The following is an 11,130-nucleotide window of genomic DNA, read 5'->3' as shown; positions in this document are numbered from 1 at the left end:
TTTTCGTCCAAAATTGAGTTTAGTGTCAAAACTGCCCAGTTTGTGTTTTTAGGCAGTTTTGAGAGTTTTTAGCTTGTTTTGAGTCTTGTGAATCTGTTTTGAGTCCTTTGAGACTTTGTTTTGTCCAAATTAGTTAGAAAGTGTTTTGATTTGTGTTTATAAGTGTTTTGATTCAAGTTTCCATCCAATTTCGTCCAAATTAGTGTAGGTGCTCAAAACTGCCCAGAAAGTGGTTTTTAGGCAATTTTGAGTCTTCTAGTTGCTGTTTTGGGTTTTAGGATTGTTTAAGTGTTCTAAACGTTTAGTTCCACATCCCTTGAGTCTTTTCAAACTTTTTTAAGTTTATTTTTGTTCTTTTCATTGTTGTTTGCTTCTTGATTTTCATTCACACTTGTGTTACTTTGTTTCAGGTAGTATATGTCAAATAAACTTGTTGAGTTAGGCCAAAGAATTGAAAGATTAAAGGGCCACACTTTGGACAACTTTGTGCCATCAAGTTCATCCTTTAACCGTGAGGAAGAGGAAGGGAATTCACCTAATTCAACAAGTAAAGAATCTGAGCAATTTGATTGGGCAAGAGAGGAAGAGATGGCGGGCAACGAAGATGAACTTCGAGCTTTGGAGGACTTTGCTCAACCAATCATACCAAATTCACCTTCATGCATCTTGCTGCCCACAGAAGCTAGAAACTATGATCTCAAATCTTCACATTTCCATATGTTTCCTTCATTTTATGGCTTACCTAATGAAGACCCTTTAGCTCATATTAAAGAGTTTTACAATGTTGTGAGTGGTTTACCTTTGCAGGGAGTGAGTGAAGCTAATTTGAGGATGAGAGTGTTTCCTTACACCTTGAAAGATAGGGCCAAGAGTTGGTTGATGACTCTAACACCAGGTTCCCTCACTACATGGGATGCCGTGGCTAAGAAGTTCTTGGAGAAGTTCTTTTCCACTCAAAAGACAGCCACATTAAGGGGACAAATCTTCAACTTCAAACAAGATGATGGAGAACCTTTCAATGAGTGTTGGGAGGGTTTTAAAGGCCTCTTGATACAATGTCCACACCATGGGTTACCTTTTCATTTACAAATGCAAATTTTCTATGATGGACTAACCCAAAATTGTCAATCAACTGTGGATAATGCAGCAGGTGGAGCATTGAAGAAAAAGAATGCTCAAGAATCATATAACATTTATGAGATGTTGGGGTCTAATGCTCAACACAAAGATTTAAGGGGTAAGAAAGTTGGAGTTTATGAAACAAGTTCTAATCATGAGCTTTTGTTGCAGGTAGCTAACCTAGAAAGGAAGCTTGAATCCGTGCTCAACATGGTGCCAAAAGCTAATGAAGTGTGTGCCATTTGCAACATACCAAGCCATCCTACTCACCAATGCCCATCTAGGGAAGCTTACCCCGAGTATGTTCAAGAACAAGTGAACCTCATGAATTCTTACAACCAAAGACCAAGGAATGATATGTATTCCAATACATATAACCCGAGTTGGAGAGATCGTCCCAATTTTTCATGGAAGAACAACAATCCAACCCAAAATTTCCAACCAAAACCTGCCACTACCCTTGAGGACACGGTTAAATTGTTAGCCCAAAACACCTTGCAATTCCAACATTCCACCAATAGCGCACTCCAACAACATTCAGCCGCCCTAACCAAAATGGAGACGCAATTGGGGCAGATTGCAGATGCCTTGAACCAAAGAGAGGTTGGGAAGTTTCCAAGCCAACCCGTGATACTCCAAAGGAATCAAGAGCAAGCCAAAGCAATCACTATACTTAGAAGTGGTAAGGTTATTGATAATAGAGTTGGCAATGAAGTTACTAATGAATATGATCATGTGAATGCAGGTGTCACTCAAGGAGACAATGAGAAATCAATTGAGGAACCAAGCCATGCCACTTCCTCGCTAGAAGCACCAAATCTTCACAAGGCCGAGAAACCATACACTCCACCAATACCATTCCCTGGAAGACTTGCCAAGAGCAAGCAGGATAAGTCATTCAAAGAAATTTTTGATATACTAAGCAAAGTGAATGTTAACTTACCTTTGCTTGATGTCATTAGGAACATGTCGGCATATGGGAAGTTCTTCAAGGAGTTAAACAGCTACAAAAGGAAGTATGGACCACATGAGAAGGTAGTGGTGTCTGAGAATGTGAGTGCAGTTTTGCAAAGAAAACTTCCACCAAAGCTCAAGGATCCAGGCAGTTTCTCTATCAACATCACCATAGGGGACAAGAAAGTAGAGAAGGCAATGCTTGATTTGGGTGCTAGCATCAACTTAATGCCTTATTCAGTGTACCTTCAACTAGGTTTGGGAGATTTGAAAGCCACCACCATTTCATTACAACTTGCAGACAGATCCGTGAAATATCCAAGAGGTATAGTAGAAGATATTCTAGTTCAAGTTGATAAACTAATCTTGCCTGCAGATTTTGTAGTGTTGGACATGGAAGAAGCTCCTATACATGATCGTGAGTTGCCAATATTGCTTGGGAGACCTTTCATGGCCACGGCCAAGACCATCATTGATGTGCAAAATGGACTCCTCACTATGACAGTGTTAGGAGAGACAGTTCAATTCAAAGTGTTTGAATCTCTTTCTCATCTTTCGTCATCTCTTGATTGTTATGCCATTGATGTGCTTGATTCACTTGTATTCTCTAAGTTCTTGCAGACACAATCGAATGAACCATTGCAAACTGTTTTGAGTCAATCTCAAGATGAGTTTGATGAGGAAGATGTACTCATGGAAGAAGTAGCTGCTTTGGAAGCATTAGCATTGTATCCTTTCAATGTTTCACCTCGTTTTGAGCCTTTAGAATCATCAATGTCACATCTAACTCCTTCTACTGTTAAAGCACCAAAACTTGAACTTAAGCCACTTCCACCACATCTAAAATATGCATATCTAGCTGAATTTGAAACTCTTCCAGTTATCATAGCTTCTGACCTCACCCCAGTTGAAGAAGATAAACTAATTAGGGTGTTAAAAGAGTTTAAATCAGCTTTTGGTTGGTCTATTGCAGATATCAAGGGAATAAGCCCTACCATGTGCATGCATAGGATCCTTTTGGAGGAAGGAGCAAAAACAAGCCGTGAGCCACAAAGAAGGCTCAATCCACACATGAAGGAAGTTGTTCGGAATGAGGTGTTGAAATTGTTAGATGTGGGGATCATATATCCCATTTCTGATAGCAAATGGGTGAGTGCTATTCAGGTGGTGCCTAAGAAGGTGGGAATCACTGTGATGAGGAATGAAAACAATGAGCTTGTGCCCACAAAGCCCACGGCCAGTTGGCGTGTTTGCACCGATTACAGGAAGTTGAATTCTAGCACTAGAAAAGATTACTTTCCTATGCCTTTCATAGATCAAATGCTTGAGAGATTGGCAGGTTACTCACATTATTGTTTTCTGGATGGATACTCAGGTTACAATCAAATTGCAATCGCTCCGGAAGATCAAGAGAAAACAACCTTTACTTGCCCCTTTGGCACATTTACATACCGGAGAATGCCTTTTGAACTTTGCAATGCTTCAGCAACATTCCAAAGATGCATGTTGGCCATCTTTTCTGACATGGTAGAAAGATTCATTGAGGTATTTATGGATGATTTCTCAGTATTTGGTTCCTCTTTTGATGAATGTCTTAACCCTCTCTCTTTAGTACTTCAAAGATGTCAGGAAACAAATTTGGTTCTTAATTGGGAAAAGTGCCAATTTATGGTGAAACAAGGAATTGTGTTGGGGCATGTAATCTCTAGCAAAGGAATGGAGGTGGATAAAGCCAAAATCGACGTCATCACCAATATGGTAGCCCCCACCACTGTGAAGGGAGTAAGAAGTTTTTTGGGCCATGCGGGTTTCTATCGTCGTTTCATTAAGAACTTTTCAATGATCACTCGTCCATTATGTAATCTGTTAGCTAAAGATGTTGTTTTTCATTTTGATAAGGCTTGTATGGATGCATTCAATACTTTGAAAAATGAACTAACCTCGGCCCCTATTATTATGGCACCAGATTGGTCATTACCTTTTGAATTAATGTGTGATGCCTCTGACTATGCTATTGGTGCAGTTTTAGGGCAAAGGGTGAACAAGCTTCCACATGTGATCTACTATGCAAGCCGGACTCTGCATGATGCTCAACTTAACTATTCCACAACTGAAAAGGAGTTGCTTGCTGTTGTTTTTACCTTAGAAAAGTTTAGGTCAAATCTTGTGGGATCTAAAGTTATTGTGTTTTCTGATCATGCAGCCATTAGGTATTTGATGACAAAGAAAGATGCTAAACCACGCTTGATTAGATGGATACTCTTACTACAAGAGTTTGACTTGGAAATTCGAGATAAGAAGGGCAGTGATAATGTTGTGGCTGACCATTTGTCCAGGCTTAATGAAAACTATGGAGTGGGACAACCTTTGCCCCTAAATGAATCATTTCCAGATGAACAACTCTTTGTTGTTCAAGAAAAAGAACCATGGTATGCGGACTTTGTGAATTATCTTGCGTGTGGTATAATGAGAAATGACCTTTCTTTTCAGGAAAGAAAGAAGTTCCTTGCCATTGTAAAGCACTACGTTTGGGACGAACCATATTTGTTTAAATATTGCCCTGATCAAATCATTAGGAGATGTGTCCCAGAGAGTGAGCAACAAAGCATTCTAACGTTTAGCCACACATTGGCATGTGGAGGCCATTTTGGTGCCAAAAAGACATCTCTAAAGGTTTTACAATCTGGTTTCTTTTGGCCTACTTTATTCAAAGATGCTTTTGATTTTTGCTCTAAATGTGATAGGTGCCAGAAAATGGGGAACATTAGCCGAAGGAATGAGATGCCATTGAACAACATTTTGGTGGTGGAACTCTTTGATGTTTGGGGAATCGATTTCATGGGACCATTTCCATCCTCTTTTGGCTACTTATACATATTAGTGGCAGTGGATTACGTATCCAAATGGGTTGAAGCCATTGCTACAAGAACTAATGATCATAAGGTTGTGTTGAGTTTTATTAAAGATGTGATTTTTTGTAGGTTTGGAACCCCAAGAGCTATTATTAGTGATGGTGGCAGCCATTTCTGCAACAAACCCTTTGAATCCTTAATGAAGAAGTACAACATCAACCACAAAGTGGCAACCCCGTACCATCCTCAGACCTCAGGACAAGTGGAGATTAGCAATAGGGAGATCAAGAACATTTTGATGAAAACTGTGAGCCCTACAAGGAAGGATTGGTCATTGAGGTTAAATGATGCACTATGGGCATATAGAACAGCATACAAGACCCCCATTGGCATGAGTCCTTATCGCCTTGTGTTTGGGAAAGCTTGTCATTTGCCAATGGAGCTTGAACACCGTGCATATTGGGCCATCAAGAAGTTCAACTTTGATTACAAGGATGCTGGAGTAGCAAGGAAGCTCCAACTTAATGAGTTGGAAGAACTTAGAAATGAGGCATATGAGAATGCCAAAATCTACAAGGAACGGACTAAGCTCTATCATGACAAGGCCATCCTAAGGAAGGAGTTTCACCAAGGTATGAAAGTACTTTTGTTTGACTCACGTTTGAGACTTTTTCCAGGAAAATTGAAGTCTAGGTGGGTGGGACCATTCAAAGTCTTGCAAACATTTCCCCACGGAGCTGTGGAGATAGAGAACATGAAGAATGGCACTTCTTTTAAAGTCAATGGGCAGCGATTGAAACCATATTTGGATAAAGTGGATGAAGAGCAAGTGTATCAAGTCGTGGATGTTCTTGAATTTTCAACACCATGAACAAGCTACCATGTCTTGCCTAGACATTAAATAAAGCGCTTACTAGGAGGCAACCTAGTGTGGTTTGTGTTCTTTCTTTATGTTGTGTTTTTGTTGTTACCATTCCATATTCTTTGCCTACTTACATTGCATACAATTTTAAAACATCGAGGACAATGTTTAGGATAGGTTTGGGGGTGTGGGGTGGAAGTTTTGTTTTGTGTTTGTGTTTGTTTGAGGTGTTAGTTTTGGTTAAGAGTGTTTTTGCATGCTAATACGAATGTATATGAGGACTATGTTTGAAACAAACGATTGGGTTGCTATGGAAAAAAGTTGCATCTTATTGTCATTTATAAAGTTATAACTCTTGAAATTATGATCATGGAGGTACCATACTCAAATTCTGGAAGAAGAATAGTGGAGACTACCCTAGTGAGTTATTTTGAGCCTATTTGCTTCTTTGAGAGGGTTTAAAGCGTTTCTACTCCTATTTCTTTCTTTCAATTTCACTTTAAATGATCTCATTACTTCTATTTTGATTGGATACTAAGAATTACTCTCTTTGCAGATACCATGTGTTTAGTATCATTCGTGGATGAACTCAATGAGATGATGTTAGGCTATGCATGTTTAACTACTAAAAGGCTTAAATCCTACCCATTTGTGTGCTCCATTCACCCTCGTTGCAGCCAAACACTTTAGCCCAATTCTTTCATCACCCACACCATACTCTACCCATTCTAGCCCATTACAATCCATACCTTATAGTTTGGGGAATACCAAGGTGATGAAGACTAAAGGTAAATTGAGCTTAGAACAAGATTGTGGCATGTACCGAGGGCACCTATGTTGAAGATGCTTCTAAAAAAAAAAAAAAGGGGTTATAAAAAAAAAAAAAAAAAAAAAAAAGAGAATTAAAATGGATACAAGTTCCAAATCTCCTCATTATAAGACATAGGGCCTGGATGCCAAAAAGAAAGAAGAAAGAAAACAAATGCAAGTGAAGAGCATGATCCTCAAGAACACTTTGGTATACCCCAAGCACTAGTATTTCATATCACTTCTCTCATAACCTATAACCTAAGCCTTACATTACAATCTTGAGAAAGACCTAGCTGATCATTGAGGATGTATTCATGGGTGATGGTAAATGTGTGTGTTATCTATATTCTTAGCGTTTGATTCATTTCATGAGATCTACTCAGAAATTGTGCTTTCATTTCAGATTTCATATGTGAGAATTTTGATTCCCTTTACATAATTTCACTCATATATGTTGTTGAGAGACTAAACCTTAAGATCTGAGTGAAAACTTGAGTGGATTCTGTGAGGAGTAAAGTTGAGGCGAATTCTATCTGAAGCATTTGGGTATGGTGACCTTGAAGTCGTAAGACATGGAGAAATATCTTTATACGTTACAATTGATACGATTCTTTGAATTGGAAATCTTTTGAGTTGAATGAATGACAACATCTTCATTGGTTCTTATTAGTTTGTTTAAAGCATGTTTTAACCAAGTTGTTTGCAGATTTTGTAAATGTTTGTGGGTGTCATCACTGTAAACCCTCAGGAGACACAACTCCTCCAACTAGGGACACCTAGGGGTTCAAAGGCTTGTTGCACATGCTCAGTGCAATCGTTTGGCCAGCGAAAGTGGTTTAGTTAGATGTTTGTGTTTTGTGTGTTTTAGTTTTAAGTTTGCTCGAGGACTAGCAAAAACCAGGTTTGGGGGTATTTGATAAGTCACATTTTGCATGCATCTATATCTTCCTTATTTTGCGTCTTTGTGATGTTTTGGATTAAACTAGTTGCGTTTTACATTGTTTTGTGTTAGTGTGCAGCCAAGTGTGTAATAAGATCAATTGGAAAGCAAATGAAGGAATGTGGTGCAATTCAACCACATTGGATGGTTCTAAACAGAAAGTGGTGCAATTCGACCACATTGGGTGATTCTAAACAAGGCAAAAACATGCATTCACATGCATGTCACAACCTTGGCCGTGTGTTCCCATATCATCCCATCATTTGATGCAATTCTAGCACCAAATCAGATTCCTCACAATCCCATTTCCATCACTTAATTCATTTCAGCCATTTTGACACCAACAAACACAAACATCCATTCCGTGCACTCCATTACATTTCTACACATCACCTTTGCATTTCCATCTCTTTCATGTCCATTCCGTGCACTTCCATACCCAATTCCAGATTATTCTAACAGTTTCAGATTGTCCACTCCCTTGTGGCAGACTTTGCACATGTATCTTGGATTAAATATCCATATACCTGCAGATTATGTCCATTCCTTGCATCCTTTGTTCCAGAAATTCACTCATCCCTTTATCCATGTCGTGTGCCCATTTCACATTTCCAGAATTTGTACAAACAATTCACTTTTGGCAGATTCCACTCACTTGTTGCAGCAAAGACACATGCATTTTGATTAAACAAAACACATACTTGCAGATCTTGTCCATGCCATGCTTCCACTACCTCAGAAACCCATCATTCCATCACCTATGCACTGCCATCTGAGTAAACAAATGGTAGATCCAATCTGATTGTCTCTCCATCATTAACCTTATTCAGAAATTCACCAAGGGACTCATTCCACTCTTCCTCTCTCTCGGAATTCATGCCATTACACAAAATCTCCCTCTCCATACCATTGCATTACACATTCTTTTCCTTTGACAGAAACTGTCCATATTCTCTCCCTTTCCCATCCGCAAGTCTTATTCATCATCCAGTCCATTACACACCCAAAAACACTCCATACCACTCCATCTCTGACCATTTCATTCTCCTAAGGGCAGAAACCATTCAACCATAACCAACATACCTTCATCCGCACCACATTTGGAGAAGCAACACCAAGGAACTCTTCAAGGACTTCAACACCAGTTTTGCTTCAAGGGTTTATTCTTATTAATTCTATGTTCATTCATGTTTTATATTTTTATGATAGATCTTTTGTAAACATGAATTGTAACTAATCCTCCTCTAGGGATTCGATGTAACCTTGCAAAATTTGCCATGTAATTAAGTTATAATGCTCATTTTGTCCATCTATTTCTTGTTTCATTTTCTGTTTTAATGGTGACTTTGTGTGTTGATTTTAATGTTTGATCATCATTTGAATTAATCACAAAGTTGTGTAGCCAAGATTAGAACACACATCATGCATAATCTTGGTAGATATGTGAATGAATGAAGGGAGTGTTTAGCACACATCCTGCCGAGTTATTCCCTTTAGTTTTATGAAAGTTTCTTGTACATTACATAATCTTGATTATGAACCAAAGTTGCACATCACAATTAGGTTCATGATTAGAGACATTTGATCAAATCCACACATCATATGGTTGATCATATCCAAGTGAAACAAACTCAAGAAATAGGTAGATGAATGAGTATAAACCAACTTAATGAACATGGATTTAATTGAGCAATGGTGAAATCGAATCCCTAGTTTCATTTCCATTGATACTATCCTATTCTATTAGTTGTTGATTCATTTAGTTGTGTTTACTTCTTTTATTTATGCTTTTAAGAAACAACAACAAATCTGCTCAATTTGATTAGTTTGGTTCATTTCATAGAAGTTCTTGCAAACAAGTAATTACATAGGTCCAATTAGTCCCTGTGGATTCGACACCCTTACTTATGCCATTATACTAAATATATTCTAGCATTAGGAAGGAATTATACATCAACAAGTTGGTTAAATGCCGAATTACACTCTTCATCAAACTTGAATGGCACATCTTTTTGAAGCAATCGGCAAAGAGGGTTGGACATCTTGGAGAAGTCCTTGATAAAATGCCTATAGAAACCTGCATGGCCAAGAAACGAACGTACCTCTCTAACCGAAGTAGGAGAGGGTAAGTGACGTACAAGGTCTATTTTCGATTTATCTACTTCAATTCCTTTTTCTGAAACAATATGTCCTAAAACTATACCTTGTTTCACCATAAAATGACATTTCTCCCAATTCAAGACAAGGTTAGTTTCAACACATCGTTTCAAAATTAAGGTCAGATTATCCAAGCAATTATCAAATGAACTCCCAAATACACTAAAATCATCCATGAAAACCTCAATGATCTTTTCAACAAAATCGGAAAATATACTTACCATACACCTTTGGAAAGTGGCCGGTGCGTTGCATAAGCCAAATGGCATGCGACGATAAGCAAATGTTCCAAAGGGACATGTGAATGTGGTCTTCTCTTGATCATCCGGGGCTATCACAATTTGGTTATATCCAGAGTATCCATCAAGAAAACAGTAAAAAGCATGACCGGCTAACCTTTCGAGCATCTGGTCGATGAATGGCAAAGGAAAGTGATCTTTCCTAGTCATGGCATTTAGCTTCCGGTAATCGATACATACTCACCAACCTGTTTGAATGCGGGTTGGCACAAGCTCATTCTCAGCATTCTTCACCACTGTCACTCCGGACTTCTTTGGAACACATTGCACCGGTGACACCCAACGACTATCAGAGATCGGATAAATCACTCCACAATCAAGAAGTTTGATAATCTCCTTTTTCACAACTTCCATCATTGGAGGGTTGAGATGGCGCTGAGCCTCTCGAGTTGGTTTAGCCCCCTCCTCAAGAAGTATACGGTGCATGCATGTGGTAGGGCTTATTCCTTTAATGTCGGCCAAACTCCACCCTATGGCCGTTTTGTGCTCTTGCAGCACCCTCACAAGCTTCTCCTCCTCCATTGCCGTGAGACTTGATGAAATGATGACGGGCAATGTTTCACCTTTTCCCAAAAACACATACTTCAAATGGTCCGGCAACGGCTTAAGTTCAAGCGATGGTGCCTGAACAACAGAAGGTAGCATCTTAGTGGAAACTGAATTTGAAAGTGAGAGTGGAACCTTACCATATTGTTGTGGCAATGACTCAAGGGCTGCCACAACCTCAATTATTTCTTCACTAGAACCCATTGCAAAGAATTCCTCCTCCTTGCCGTGGCCTTGCATTGGCCCAAATCCTTCATTTTTGCGCTCTATGGCCTTAGTGATGGTTGTTTCCAGGGCGTCCTCGTTCAATTCTTCAAGGTATACCTGCGCCAAAGAATCGATAACATCAATGGAAAAACAAGAATGGTCATCAACGGGATATCTCATAGTTTCAGAAATATTAAAATAAATCACTTCCCCATCGAATTCCATTGTCAAGGTGCCTTTGTATACATCAATCTTCGTTCGGGCCGTCTTCATGAATGGCCTACCAAGGAGAATCGGCAAAGATGTAGAATGGGCTGAATCCTCCATGTCTAGGACGTAGAAATCAGCCGGAAAAATTAAATGGTTCACCTGCACAAGCACATC

At 39.1% G+C, this 11,130-nt stretch overlaps 1 non-coding gene across 1 annotated transcript; it reads right to left on the bottom strand.

The window, feature by feature from the left end:
- Positions 1 to 962: 962 nt before the first annotated feature.
- Positions 963 to 1,073, bottom strand: LOC137714031 (small nucleolar RNA R71). Its single transcript, XR_011065373.1, has one exon. It is a non-coding gene; the product is annotated as a small nucleolar RNA R71 (small nucleolar RNA).
- Between the last annotated feature and the right edge of the window lie 10,057 nt (positions 1,074 to 11,130).

Source organism: Pyrus communis, chromosome 13, assembly GCF_963583255.1.
Source record: "Pyrus communis chromosome 13, drPyrComm1.1, whole genome shotgun sequence".
Taxonomy (NCBI): domain Eukaryota; kingdom Viridiplantae; phylum Streptophyta; class Magnoliopsida; order Rosales; family Rosaceae; genus Pyrus; species Pyrus communis.
This window is presented reverse-complemented; position numbering and strand designations above follow the sequence as displayed.